The 12,240-nt window shown below is 42.0% G+C and overlaps 1 protein-coding gene across 1 annotated transcript in view; it reads left to right on the top strand.

Annotated features, from left to right (window-relative positions):
• Positions 1 to 12,240, top strand: part of znrf1 (zinc and ring finger 1) — a 61,014-nt gene that overhangs the window by 9,397 nt on the left and 39,377 nt on the right. The window lies entirely within an intron of this gene.

Raw genomic sequence — 12,240 nt, 5'->3', positions numbered from 1 at the left:
ATACTCACAGTCCACAGATCCGTTGACTGCCACGACATGGGTGCTCACTCATAAGCATGAAACCATTGGTTGTTTTTTTTTTTTTCTAGTGACAACTGAAACAAAGATTATTAACAAGATATCAGCGTCCTCAACAATGTTGAGAAAAAAGAGAAAGGCAGCATCACTAAGCTCACATTGGTAAGTAAAGAAGAAAAGACTAAAATGGAGCCACATATATCTGGAAGATGCAGAAAGCATGTTCCGTCTTCTCTGTGAGGTTGAGTTTTATATCACAGTACAGTCTCAGTCATAATACTACTCGTCAAATACAAATATTCAAACATGCCCACTAAGGTCTAGACTGCATGTTAGTAAACCAGTGTTGAACTGCACAAACTGCAAAATTCCAATCAAAATTTCTGACATGCCAGAAATTCAATTGATCATCCAAGAACCAGATAGTGGATCATTCAAGTAACTGATCAGACGTGACCCAGCATCAAGCTGCATGTGAAACGAACACTGATCTGACAGAAAATCTACCCGATTCTAGAGGAAGTCACATTTTAATGTAGGCTAAAAAGTTGCGTAGAGCTGAGGGGAAGAGTCTGGTGATGACTATGTGGGTTCATCAGTACCAGCACCCATTTTACACAAATCATTTATGACATTAATACAGAACTATGACCTAGTGGAGCTTCAAGTCCACATTTACAAAAATGTTTCTGGCCTGAATCGTGAATTTTCAACTACCTTGCCCATTTTGTCAGTTTTGTTCATAACCCTATACTGGTGTAATTGATGTTCCCAAACAGAGAAAACAGTGAGTGGTGCAAGTGAAAAGTGGCGAGGCTCAGTAGCAAAATGCCATCAAGCCTTGCCAGTATGAACAAAGAAACATATGTGTTGGCAACAGCTACTGTTTTCTAGAATCCCCTGCATGGATGGATTGTATTTGACAGACCAGAGCTTGGTTGAGACTACATTTGGTAAAGAATGTGAAACTTACACCTCGTACAAAAATTATACAATCATACAAAAGTGAATTATGTAATAGAAATCAACTTTGTTTCATAACATCGACCTTTTTTTTCTTGCTTTTCTTTAGTCTTAATTTTAATTGCTTTGATTAGTCCCAAGTGTTAAAAGGCTGGCCAGTCTGAAAAGGGTTTGAACCTGGAGACCTGCCACCAAAGGCTGGAGTCCCTATAATTAATGTGTCATAAAACAGACAGATGTGACAGAATGAATAGGCCGGAAGAGAGAGGGAGACAGGCGGAGTGCATGACACATTAAAGGAAACAGACAGGGAAGAATAATTCTGCTCATTGTGTTGGGTAAGTGAAGGAAGAGGCAGAGAGACAGATGGAGCCAAGATGTGGTGAAGCCAGCGAAACTCAAATCAGTTACCATTTACACTGATGCAGGGCTCTTTAACTAGTATAAACTGGTAATACTCAACCAGGGGTACATGTTGAAATAGTTGGCTTACATTAATACCGTTAGCTAAAAGTAAGGGATAAGTGGTTTAAATAGTTAGGTAAAACTAAAGGGTAATGGGTTGAGTCGACTTAGAATGATTGATGACAGGATTAAGTAGTTTAGTAGTAAAAAGTTCTGTCTTGAACTGATGCTTTGATTCATGACTCGTCTGTTAGCGTGATGCTAAAACTAAGAGAGATTGTTTGGGGTATATGACTAATGACATACAGTCTCTAAAAGTGTATGATACAACTTTTTCCCATGGTCAAAATAAAAAAAAAAAATCGCAATCAATTGTAGAATGGAGTTGCAATACTTGTAGAATTGCAATACACATCAAGTCGGTGGTATCGAACAAGTATCAAACAGGGTGATAAACCATTGGTCCCAGCACAAGTAGTTAAAATTGATAAATGGTAATAACATCAATCCAAACCTGTTTACTTAAGCGTTGAAATGAATCAAATTTTATAAAAAAGGGTATTGCAACGGATGCACTTTTACTAAATGAAATATGAACATCCAGTTTCAACTTAATTGATATTTAAATGTTTGAAACATGGTTGTTGGTGTGATTATACGATACCCTTTGTATTGGAGCTCATCTGAAGGGCTTGGAGGTAAGTTGTTGTCAATCAGAGAGAGAGACCAGCTGTGAGACAGACAGACAGGCTGATAGGGACACAGACAGGTCAGAGTCAACCCCAACCCAAACACAAGTAACCCACTTTAATGTGCAAAGCAGAGCTTTAGCGAGCCTTTGTTCATTATATCCATCAGTCATCCCTCAGACCAACAGGCCTCCCCTCCGCCCTCCTGCCTCTTTATCGACACGTCCTGTCAATACAGCATCAGCGCTTAATCAATACAGCATTTGCACTCTTTTCTGACCAACAAGTTTAATCCCTGCACACCTTGGCCAATTCCCTAGCGGTACCTAGCAAATGGAAAAGCATTTTTAACGCTTAATTACATTGCCTGTTTGAACAGAACAGAACTGGATGCAGTTCAATAGAGGCCTTTGTAGATGACTCGCATTTCTCTCGCCACCCACAACTGGTGCCATCACCCGGGTCCATTTGTAACATGATTGAACCGTAGTGATGGGTCAGTTCACAAATCAATTGTTCATTTGAACAATACTTTTAAGCAAAGTTAAATCAGTTCACTGTTGGAAGTGAATTAGATTCTCAGATTGGTTGAAACAGCTGTCTCCTCAATGCACCAGTCAACAACAGTTGCCAGCTATCTCTTTATTCTCTCTTGGTCGTTATCTGACAGATAAAACACAATGCTACTGCACTTAATGGTGCGAGCACGATAGACCTATGATCTACTGTGTCGGCCCTTCAGGGTATGGATCAGTCATTCAATTGCATTCTTGTGGACTTTGCATTCACTTTGTGACAGTGGTCTAGAGCCCTGATTTGACCCATTGTTAATCTAAAATTACTGGTTAGTAAAAGTACTGCCTCTCTCTGCCTTGTTAGGTATGATGATGCTCCAAGTGTGTGTGTGGTTTGGCAACATTGCCTTCATGGAAACATCATATTGTATTTTGCATTGATCCTTCAGGTTGTTGTATAAATGTCTTGTGCTACAGTGTGTACTGAAACGACAGCCAAGTATTGCTTTTGACTGTCGTTATCGTTCTTTCAATCTGAGTTCCCCCAAACATATTGTGACCCATTTTTTAAAGCAATATTCAGTCAGAACTGGCATCGAGTACAAAACAAATTTCCTCTTCCCCGCCATTACTGTTGGGATTCTGTTGATTGTGACTTGTTTTGTTCTCATTTTCTTTTACTGTGCGACTCCTCTGTGTGTCTCTCACACACAGATATTAGGTTTGTTGTTCCTGCCAGTCTGAAACCCTTTTGGCTTTGCAGAAATTCAAAAATGTTGTTTTCAAGTCCAGTACACACCTCGGCTGGTGATCCTGTCATAGAAAGCTGTAAGGTAGCGATACAGATCCTGCATTTCACTAAAAATTCAATCACAATCTATTCTGACATGCACTGGTGTAATTAATAATACTAATCACAGCTGGTTTCCATTTAGGTGTCCTGGTGTCAGTGCCTCGGGATTGTTAATGCTGGAGTGGAGCCATCGTTAATGTTATCAAAGACACCTGTGCTTTTCCTGCTGTAACAAGTCACAATGTCTAATTATTAAATCACGCTTGAGACACTGAACAGGAATGTCCTCATTAGTCCCTCTCTGGTTGGGAACATGTGTTTTATATGTAAAAGTATTTAAAAATATTTCTAAAGAAACGTAGAGAGGCAAAAGTCCCCAAATCCATGCACACACACACACACACACACACACACACACACATGCTCACCGTCGGCTTAAACCAGGTTAGAGGGTGAACCGATGACTCTTCGCACGGCGCTGCATGTAATCTGCTGCCTGAGAGTTCACTCACCCATCTGAGGTGCAGAGCAATTACTCAGCAACCCCATTACTTCCTCCGTCCCCCTCTGTGTCTCACTGAGCCGATGTCTGCGTGCTATTGTTCTCAGATTACAGGCACAGAGGCCAAACTTCCACTTCTGTACACGGCTGCTGTTTTAAAAATTTTAATTTAAACAGTGATAAAGACAAATTGCGCAAATGGACACTCATTCACGTTCGCATTACGCTACAGCAGCTCCTCACGGATTATGTTAGTTCCGACACTAACTATAAACTTAAATGAATATAACGGATATTGAGCGTTTGTCACATTTGTATGCGTAGTAGTGCGCAAAAATGATCCTCTTGCTTTCTGTCATAGGTTTCTCAGTTGGAGCACCTCTGAGTAAACTGCTCTCTAGGAAATGATAACGGGTTAGGTGAAATTCAGTAAAAATATTTGATCAACAACAGACTATTCAATTGAATCGTTTTACTGTACATTAAGCATTTACCAACAAACTGTACACAGGTTCTTAGTTCTCCAGTTATGGTGATGAAGCTGTTTGAAAGTCATGTCTGATGATTAGAAGTTTAAAAGACAGAGCTCGGCCTGCAGCTCAGTCCTGAATCCTGGAGGTTCAAAATGCTAAAGTGCTCTTTCCTGCACATGGTACAAAAACATGATATAACGTGCTTTCATACTTAACTGGAAGTTTGCTTCGACTGTTAAACATCCACCAAATGTCACTTAAACTCAGCACCCTGCAGTTAGCAAGCTAGCTGCCAACTATCTGTCTGAAAATGACGTGAGGGGGCGAGGTTGTTCATGAAGAGAAAGCTTGAGTATTGTTAACACTGAGGTAATGTTTTTTATTTCCAAACATCCAAATGATACAGAGCTGTAGGGGTGGACAAAATAGAAGAAACAGCTGACTATTAGTGAGAATAGGCTCCACAGCATAGTGTCCCACTAGAACAGCATGTTAAAATAAGTTTTAGCTGTGAGAGAGTGCTGCTGCTGTAGTTGCCTATAGTTTAAAGGGTAATTACACCCAAATTAGCATAAACATAATAATTATAGAAAGGTGAAGTCATTCACTTCTGGGCATTTGACCATATTTCAGAAAATCAATATGTATCGTGGAGAAAGTCACAGTTTGTCCTCAAACTCATCAAGTATAAGACTGTAAAAGAATGTAATGAGAGAGACCACACACAGCAGTCATGTAGGTGATGTCTTGTTAAACACACATGCAAAAATAATGTGCAAAACCATAACTGAAACCTTGTAGAGCTGGTCCTGTATATTGGACAGCTCCTAGAACTGACCAACTCTCCTTTCACATAACTACAGCTGTCCATATGGCTAGATTTGTGATTTTTCACCTTTTTTCATACTTAGCCTGTGCCGAGTCGGTGTTGAGCGAAGTGATGTAGTCTGCTGAGCACACTGCAATTTTCTTGGTTTGCCAAACTGCACACTGGACGGGGCAGGACTTCCTTTCTTTATAGTGGTTTGGAGCTGTACGTCTCTTAGATCTCTCCCTCCAGTGCAATAAGGGAAGGTGAATAGAATTTCCTTTTGGGTGCTGGTTTCAATCAATCTGTATGAAAAGTTTTAACTTGCCTGTTTGGTTGAAAGATGCAACATCTCAATACCTGGGAAAATGAAACCAGAAAAATAGGCTATGCAATTGTTAGATAACCCAAGAAGTAGGTGAGAGTAGTAGGTTTTTTAATTCTGATGAACTGACCCTTTAATAAATCTTGTGTTCTGAATTAGAGCACTGACTGTTAACCTGAATTATATTTGAGTTATTGTGATATACAGTTTTCACAGATAATCAGTGTTTTCCTGCTTATTCTAAAATACTAACCAACAGCCTCAAATGGGACCACGGATCTAAATAAACGCCACGATGACACGGCCTGGAATAAAAACTTGATCGAAAAAAATGCATTACTCATACTACTGCATTTTTTAAAGCTATATTCTCCTGCTGAAGATGTAGCCATGCTTGAGCAGGAGTAAAGAGAGGCAGTCCGGTCTGGTAGAGAGAATGATTAGAGGTCTGAGGCCTGAAATAAGTCTTCCTCTCTGCGGCTCGGCCGGTGCTTGCATCATCAGGTTTAGGATTTGGAGGGATGAAAAGAGCCTTCCTACCCAGATACAGATTATTGACAAGTGTACAATAGCGTCCATAGGCGTCCTCTGACATATGCATGGAGAAATCAGTGAAGTGCTCCTTTAAGCCCAGAAATAAAAATGGGCACAGATCCTCCCACACATACTGCAACAGCACACACAAACAAATAAAAACACCGCTGATGCATAACGTACGTGGGACACACAGGGACACAGACGCAATTAGAGCGTCTCCCTTCCATACAGCCGGGTGTTGTGGCTGGATTTCACGGCCGAGGGTTTCAGGAACACGGGGATTGGGGGGAACATCTGTGCCGCTGAACTGGTTGCAGGATTCGAGAATATAGGTCAGCACTGCAATTTATTTCTGTTTCCTCCGCTTCTCTCACACACACATACACACATATTCACACTCTCCCCATCTTTCCTCGTCTCCTTCCTCCCTGTTAACTCGGCGCAGTGCATTTAAGGATGAGGCGTATAAGGACGCACACATACATGCAAGGACGGACTGAGATGACGGGGAAGGAAGGAGAGACTGCGAGGCGAGGCTTGGAGACGGGTTTTTGTTGTTGCTGTGACAACCACATAGCTGTCTATCACTGCTGTTTTTCTCGACGCACGCACGAGCTCCGCACACAAACACAACGCACACAGACACGCACGCAGTCGCCTCACCTTTGCAAATGTCGCCTCGACCCCACTATTCCCTTCCTGGCTGACTTTCACCGCGTGCACACACACAAATGCTATTTACACACGCGTTTGCAGAAGAAAAAGCGGAGCATGAGGTCAGAAAAGAGAGAGACGGAGCGAGAAAAGGAGCAGAGATAAGACAGTCTGGAAGACATTGATAAGTTTCGGGAGCTTATTTAAATGTTCCCCACGAGCGTCCACGACAGTCATTTAAAAAGCTATCAAAGGTATCAAAGGTTGCATCAGGCGTGCGGCTGCATGTCAACACCATATGTACCGTAATTGCAATGGGCTGACCAATTACGAGCAGCGAGGGCCCCGACGGTCACCGTGACAGTTGGTGGTCAGGGCAACTGTTGCTATGGACAGCGCCTAAATGTCGTCACAGCAGAGCAAAGACACTTTCTAAAGATAAACCTCTGACTTGGAAAGCAGCAGAGCAGAGATACGTCGCAGCATTCTAACAGGCCAGACTGCTGCTAAACCCTGACGGATCTGTGTGTGTGTTACAATCACATCTACAGACAAAGAGCTAAAATGAGTTAATTATTTGATCAGTTTATCGATGGGAAGATTTATAAACAACCATTTTGATAATATATTTATCATTTGCATCATTTCCTAAGAATAATTGTGGAAACAAACGCTGGTTCCAGCTTCTCTTCTGTGTCTTGATTGGTTGTAAATTGAATATCTTTAGGTTTGAAACTGTTGGCTGGACAAAACTTTGAAGACATCGTCTCATCCAGTTGCTGTCTTCATTCATTGTAAAGAACAAACAATTCATTGAGAGTATTATCAGCAGATTAATTGATGATAAAATTAAGAAAATGAAAACAAAACTCATCAAATATATGCTATTTGCTGTGTGAAATACTTTCTCACATTCTGTCTTTTCTCGCCATGTGCGTCCAACGCATGTCCAAAGAAAACAAAAGGACTCGCAGCAGGTGTGTGGTGCTACACACAAACAGACACGTTGCAAAAAGACACAAAAATATGGCAGCTACATCCCTCTGCCATCCAGGTCTGAAGGAAGAATCTGAAAATGTAAGACTGCTTACAAATCAAGGCTTGATAGTCTAACAATGGCGTAGCTGTCGGTGTTGACACTCTGCTAATTCCCCTATACTGTATAATGGACAGAGCAACAGCAGCCAGGGAACTGAGTAGTAGTAACTCACGACACAATATGATTAACGTTACGCTGCCCGAGACAATCATCCAACGATACATCACGGAATCTGACGAACTGAAGAAAACACACCCCTAAAAAGACGGCAGGATGATGTATTTATTCACTGCATTGTGGGCTGACATGAGATGAAAACTTGTCCAGTCTCCATGTGTGCCGTCCTTCCAGTGTAAAATAGCCATAAACCTGCATTAGTTTAAATGGCTCACTAAATTACAGAAAGTAGTGACTGTGGTAAGTCAAACTGTCAGGGCACCTGCACGTTTTCATAAAAACGTGTGATATTTGGTGTGATATGGTTTATCACTGTATCGATATTTTGTCCAACCCCTAATATCCCTTGTAACTAAACAGTCTACCATCAGCCACCTATAAAGCCCATTAGTTCAACAAATTATCTCAGTTCTTCTTAAGATTAAACAAACAAGATGTCATTTTCAGTCTTTAAGCTAAGCTAAGCTAACCGGCTGCTGCCTCCACTTAAATATTTAGCATACAAACAAGTGTACTTCACAAAATGTTGCACAGTTCCTTCAGGTGCTTTTGCCCACAGCCCTGTTAGCAACCCTGATATAGCTCAGAAGACATTTGGGTAATCTGAAGGGCGTTTTTATATTAAATCATTGAGGAATTAATTGCTAATAATAATAATCCACACATGAAGCGATGCTAAAAATAAGAGTTAGCCGGAGCCCCGGTTGAAGTAGTGCTCATATAACGGCTCATCTTTCCCTGATGACTGTTGAGGGACTAAAATGAAGCTGCTGTGTGATTGTTGTTCAGACTGAGTTATATTCACTGTGTTGTTTACTGATCCCTCTGGAGAAAAGGGCTCTGAGGGCTTGATTGAGCATTCAGGGACTCTCTCGGAGCAAACAGCCTAATTTAACCCCCGGTGACGCTCGATCGCACAGACCCACGGCATAGGCCACACTGTCTCCAAGCTGTGGTCCGGTCCTTTCTCAGTTTATTAGACATCGCCCTCTTTCACTTCACCTCTCTCCCCCCCGCCTCACCTCCATCTAAGGTCACATGAAGACAAACAAAACAATAGACGTGTTTCGCAGTTTTTCTGTTTCTCCGAGCTCTCTTCTCTCCACACCCCCGACATCCATCCTCCCCTCTGTCTCTCCATCTCCCTCTGTCTATTTTTCTCTTTCTCTTGTTCTTTCCTGTTCCCATGGAAACTGCTGGTCTTTCCGGTAAGGTAAGGAGAGGTCGTTGGAGAGAGTTGCGTTAGTTGTAAGTTGTGATGTAATCAAGCCAACAGTTTCCAGGGCTGCCGTTTATGGTCATGACAGTGGTAGGCTGCTGACGGTCAGGCGTCCTCCTGTCTGACTGTGGCACAGGGAGGCGTGAGTGTGTGTGTGTGTGTGTGTGTGTGTGTGTGAGATAGAAAGGTATACTACAAATACTGCTGTCTCATCCAATTATTATCTTCAATGCCTCTGTATGCATTGCTTTATTTGTAGAGTTGTGAATGCAGCTCCTCCTGCTACATAATCACGATGGCAAAAACAAAATGGAGGTGACAAAAGGAACCTGGTTACAGTAAAAGGTGGGGCAAGCATGTTGTACATCTACTGCAAGAAAAACACAGATGCTACCACAGCTGTGTATAATACAGCCTCTGTGCTCGACTCAAACTGTTAACTCACAGGCCTTCAGAATAAATGTTTCCCATTACTGTTGTTATTTATCTTGTTAATTCTGCATCATGCTACGCAAAATAGAATTTTCTAAGCTTTAGCCTGGGCTGCGAGATGTATACTGAGTCTTGCAGCTCGGAGCGCTTTAGCATGAAACAGCAAGAGAAAGCCGGACCCCTCCGTCTGGATTCACCGCCGCTAGAAACAACCGCGGCTGACCAGTTTGATGAAGCTCTTGCTCCCATGTGTAAAAACCCAAGGTATAGTATATAATGTGTGCAATACAATTCTATGCTGTGTTACTGAAGTATCATGTCCATAAACTACTTGTCCCAGAATGCATCCTTAATTGGTTATTTGCACACTAAATGTGAGATGTCAGTACACGCTAAATAGCGTCTCAACATCATCGACTGTAGCCATTTCCAGCCATGGCACTGCAGCCGAGTGGTTGTAGCTGCTGCCGTTTATAGTCGCGGCAAAGCAAATGTCAAAGACAGAAAAAGCCGAGGCAGAGGGAAGGCTATTTTCTGAAAGATTACATGTTTGTGCTTAATGGAGACCAGCCGGTATGTTGGATGTTGGTATGTGCAGTGGCAACACCAAAGGAATACAGTTTGGCAAACAAACACAGAGCTAAGTATGCTAACGTAAGCCACCAAGAAAAACAGCAAAAAGTCAGAGAATTTAAAGGCAGCCTGCGTTATCAACAGCATGTGTTGGCAACAGTCACAGCAGAGAGTGATGCAGCAGTGAAAGAAGTCGCCCGACCTTCAAAATGTTCTTCAGTAGGTGTATGTTTGAAGCAGCCTATGCTGAAGGGACGTGAAGAGGTGTAACAATGTCAGCTTGTCAAGGAGTTAATTAATGATGTAATCTGATTACAATAGGATACATTTATATAGTCTTACTTTTACAACAGGCCCTTTGAGGGCAACCATCCTGCTGATGTGGCCTGTGACTTCCCTCCTCGAGCCGTCACCGCTTCATCAGATGAGAATGCAATCAAAAAAAATGTTTATACATCGATCATAGAAATGCTGTGATTGGTCTCATGAGGACTGAGGTTTGTTACTTCTGCTGGTACGTGAGAGGGCGTATTTAGCAGGCTGTGTCAGCCAGGTCATGTGTTTGTGCTGGCTCAGCCTCTGTCATTTGCATCCACTGATAAACGATAATTACGTGCTTCTTGTGGTCAATACCGATAAGATAATGGATAATTATCCATACCTGCATACATTCTTCTTCTTCTTCTTCTTCTTCTTCTTCTCATCTATTTCATTGGGTTACTGCAAACCAACAGCTTCATACTGTAGCAGGGTTTGCTCACAATGGCAATGCAATTATGCTGATGTTAAACAATGACCACCGTCTTAGTTTAGTGTGTCAGCATGACAACATTATGCTTATTCGTGCTAAACACAAAAAGAGCAGCTGTGGCTGATGTCATTTGTTTTCATGTCTTTGGTCATAAACCATTGTACTAGACAAAATGGAGTCATCCTAAGGGATGAATGTCTGTACCAACTTTCATGGCAATCCATCCAATAGTTGTCGAGATAGGTTGCTGAAAAACAAGATAGTCAATCTCATGGTGGTGCCAGAGGAAAAGTAGATTCATCTTCTGGGAAGCATGAATGTCTGTATAAAATGTCACAGTAATCCAATCTGTTAGGCTTAACAGGTTAAAAAGCAGAATAATAAAAACAACACACTAAAAACATAAAAGAGACAGGAGTTATACATTAAAAGCAGTATAAAACGGTGAGTTTGGGTGAAGGTAGTGAGGTCTGTACAGTCTCTGTCTGACCCTACCCCAGGTTCGGTGCTTGGTCCTGTGTGGTGGAGTGAGGAGGTTTGCATTGCAGGAGTGGAGGCTACGGGATGGGGTGTGGCGGTGGAGCAGGTGGGCGAGGTCGGGGGGGGCCTGGATGTGGAGGGCTTTGTGAGTGAGGAGGAGGATTTTGAATTGGATCTGTTGTGGGACAGGGAGCCAGTGGAGTTTTGCACATTTGCAATGTGCTCAGTTGAAGCGGTGGATTATGGACAGTCCTTGCTGAACTGTTGGCTTGTTTACAACCTGATGGTCTGACTGCTCATTTTTCCTCCCCCCATTGGAAGTTACAGTGATGGGGTTTGATTGTACAATTATAGCTTGGACAACCTGGAATTGTCCTTTAACCTTTGATTTAGCAATGGTCATATCGGTCCTGGTCAGAGAACTACTGTTGCTCTCACACTCAGAATAAGTTAAAAAGTCAAATACATAATAAACTCGTATACTGTATTGGAAACCAACCAAAGTCAAGGCAGCAGCACACGTAATGATGGAGGAGTCTGAGTAAGAGGAAATAAAACAAGATGAGTTTCCTCCAGAATGATGAACGATGAGATCTGCTGAGTTTTAGATGAGCTTTGTAACCGTACAGCACGAGACTACACATCTCTTCACCTGAGCGTCTGCTTTAAAGACGGCAGACGGCTTCACATCCAGCTGATAGATTGCCAAGTCTAGTTTTTAATCATATGTCTGGAACACGGGTGCCCGAACGATATCGTGTCTGATTTCCCTTTGTTCAAATTTTGCAATATCCAACAAACACTTAATTTCCTTTAGAATATTTTGTATCTGAGGATAATCAAAAATGAATGGGACCTAAAATTAAACCTTGAGGAGGACAAACTCC

The sequence above is a fragment of the Pagrus pagrus genome, assembly GCF_965226575.1.
Source record: "Pagrus pagrus genome assembly, chromosome: 10".
Taxonomy (NCBI): Eukaryota; Metazoa; Chordata; class Actinopteri; order Spariformes; family Sparidae; genus Pagrus; species Pagrus pagrus.
This window is presented reverse-complemented; position numbering and strand designations above follow the sequence as displayed.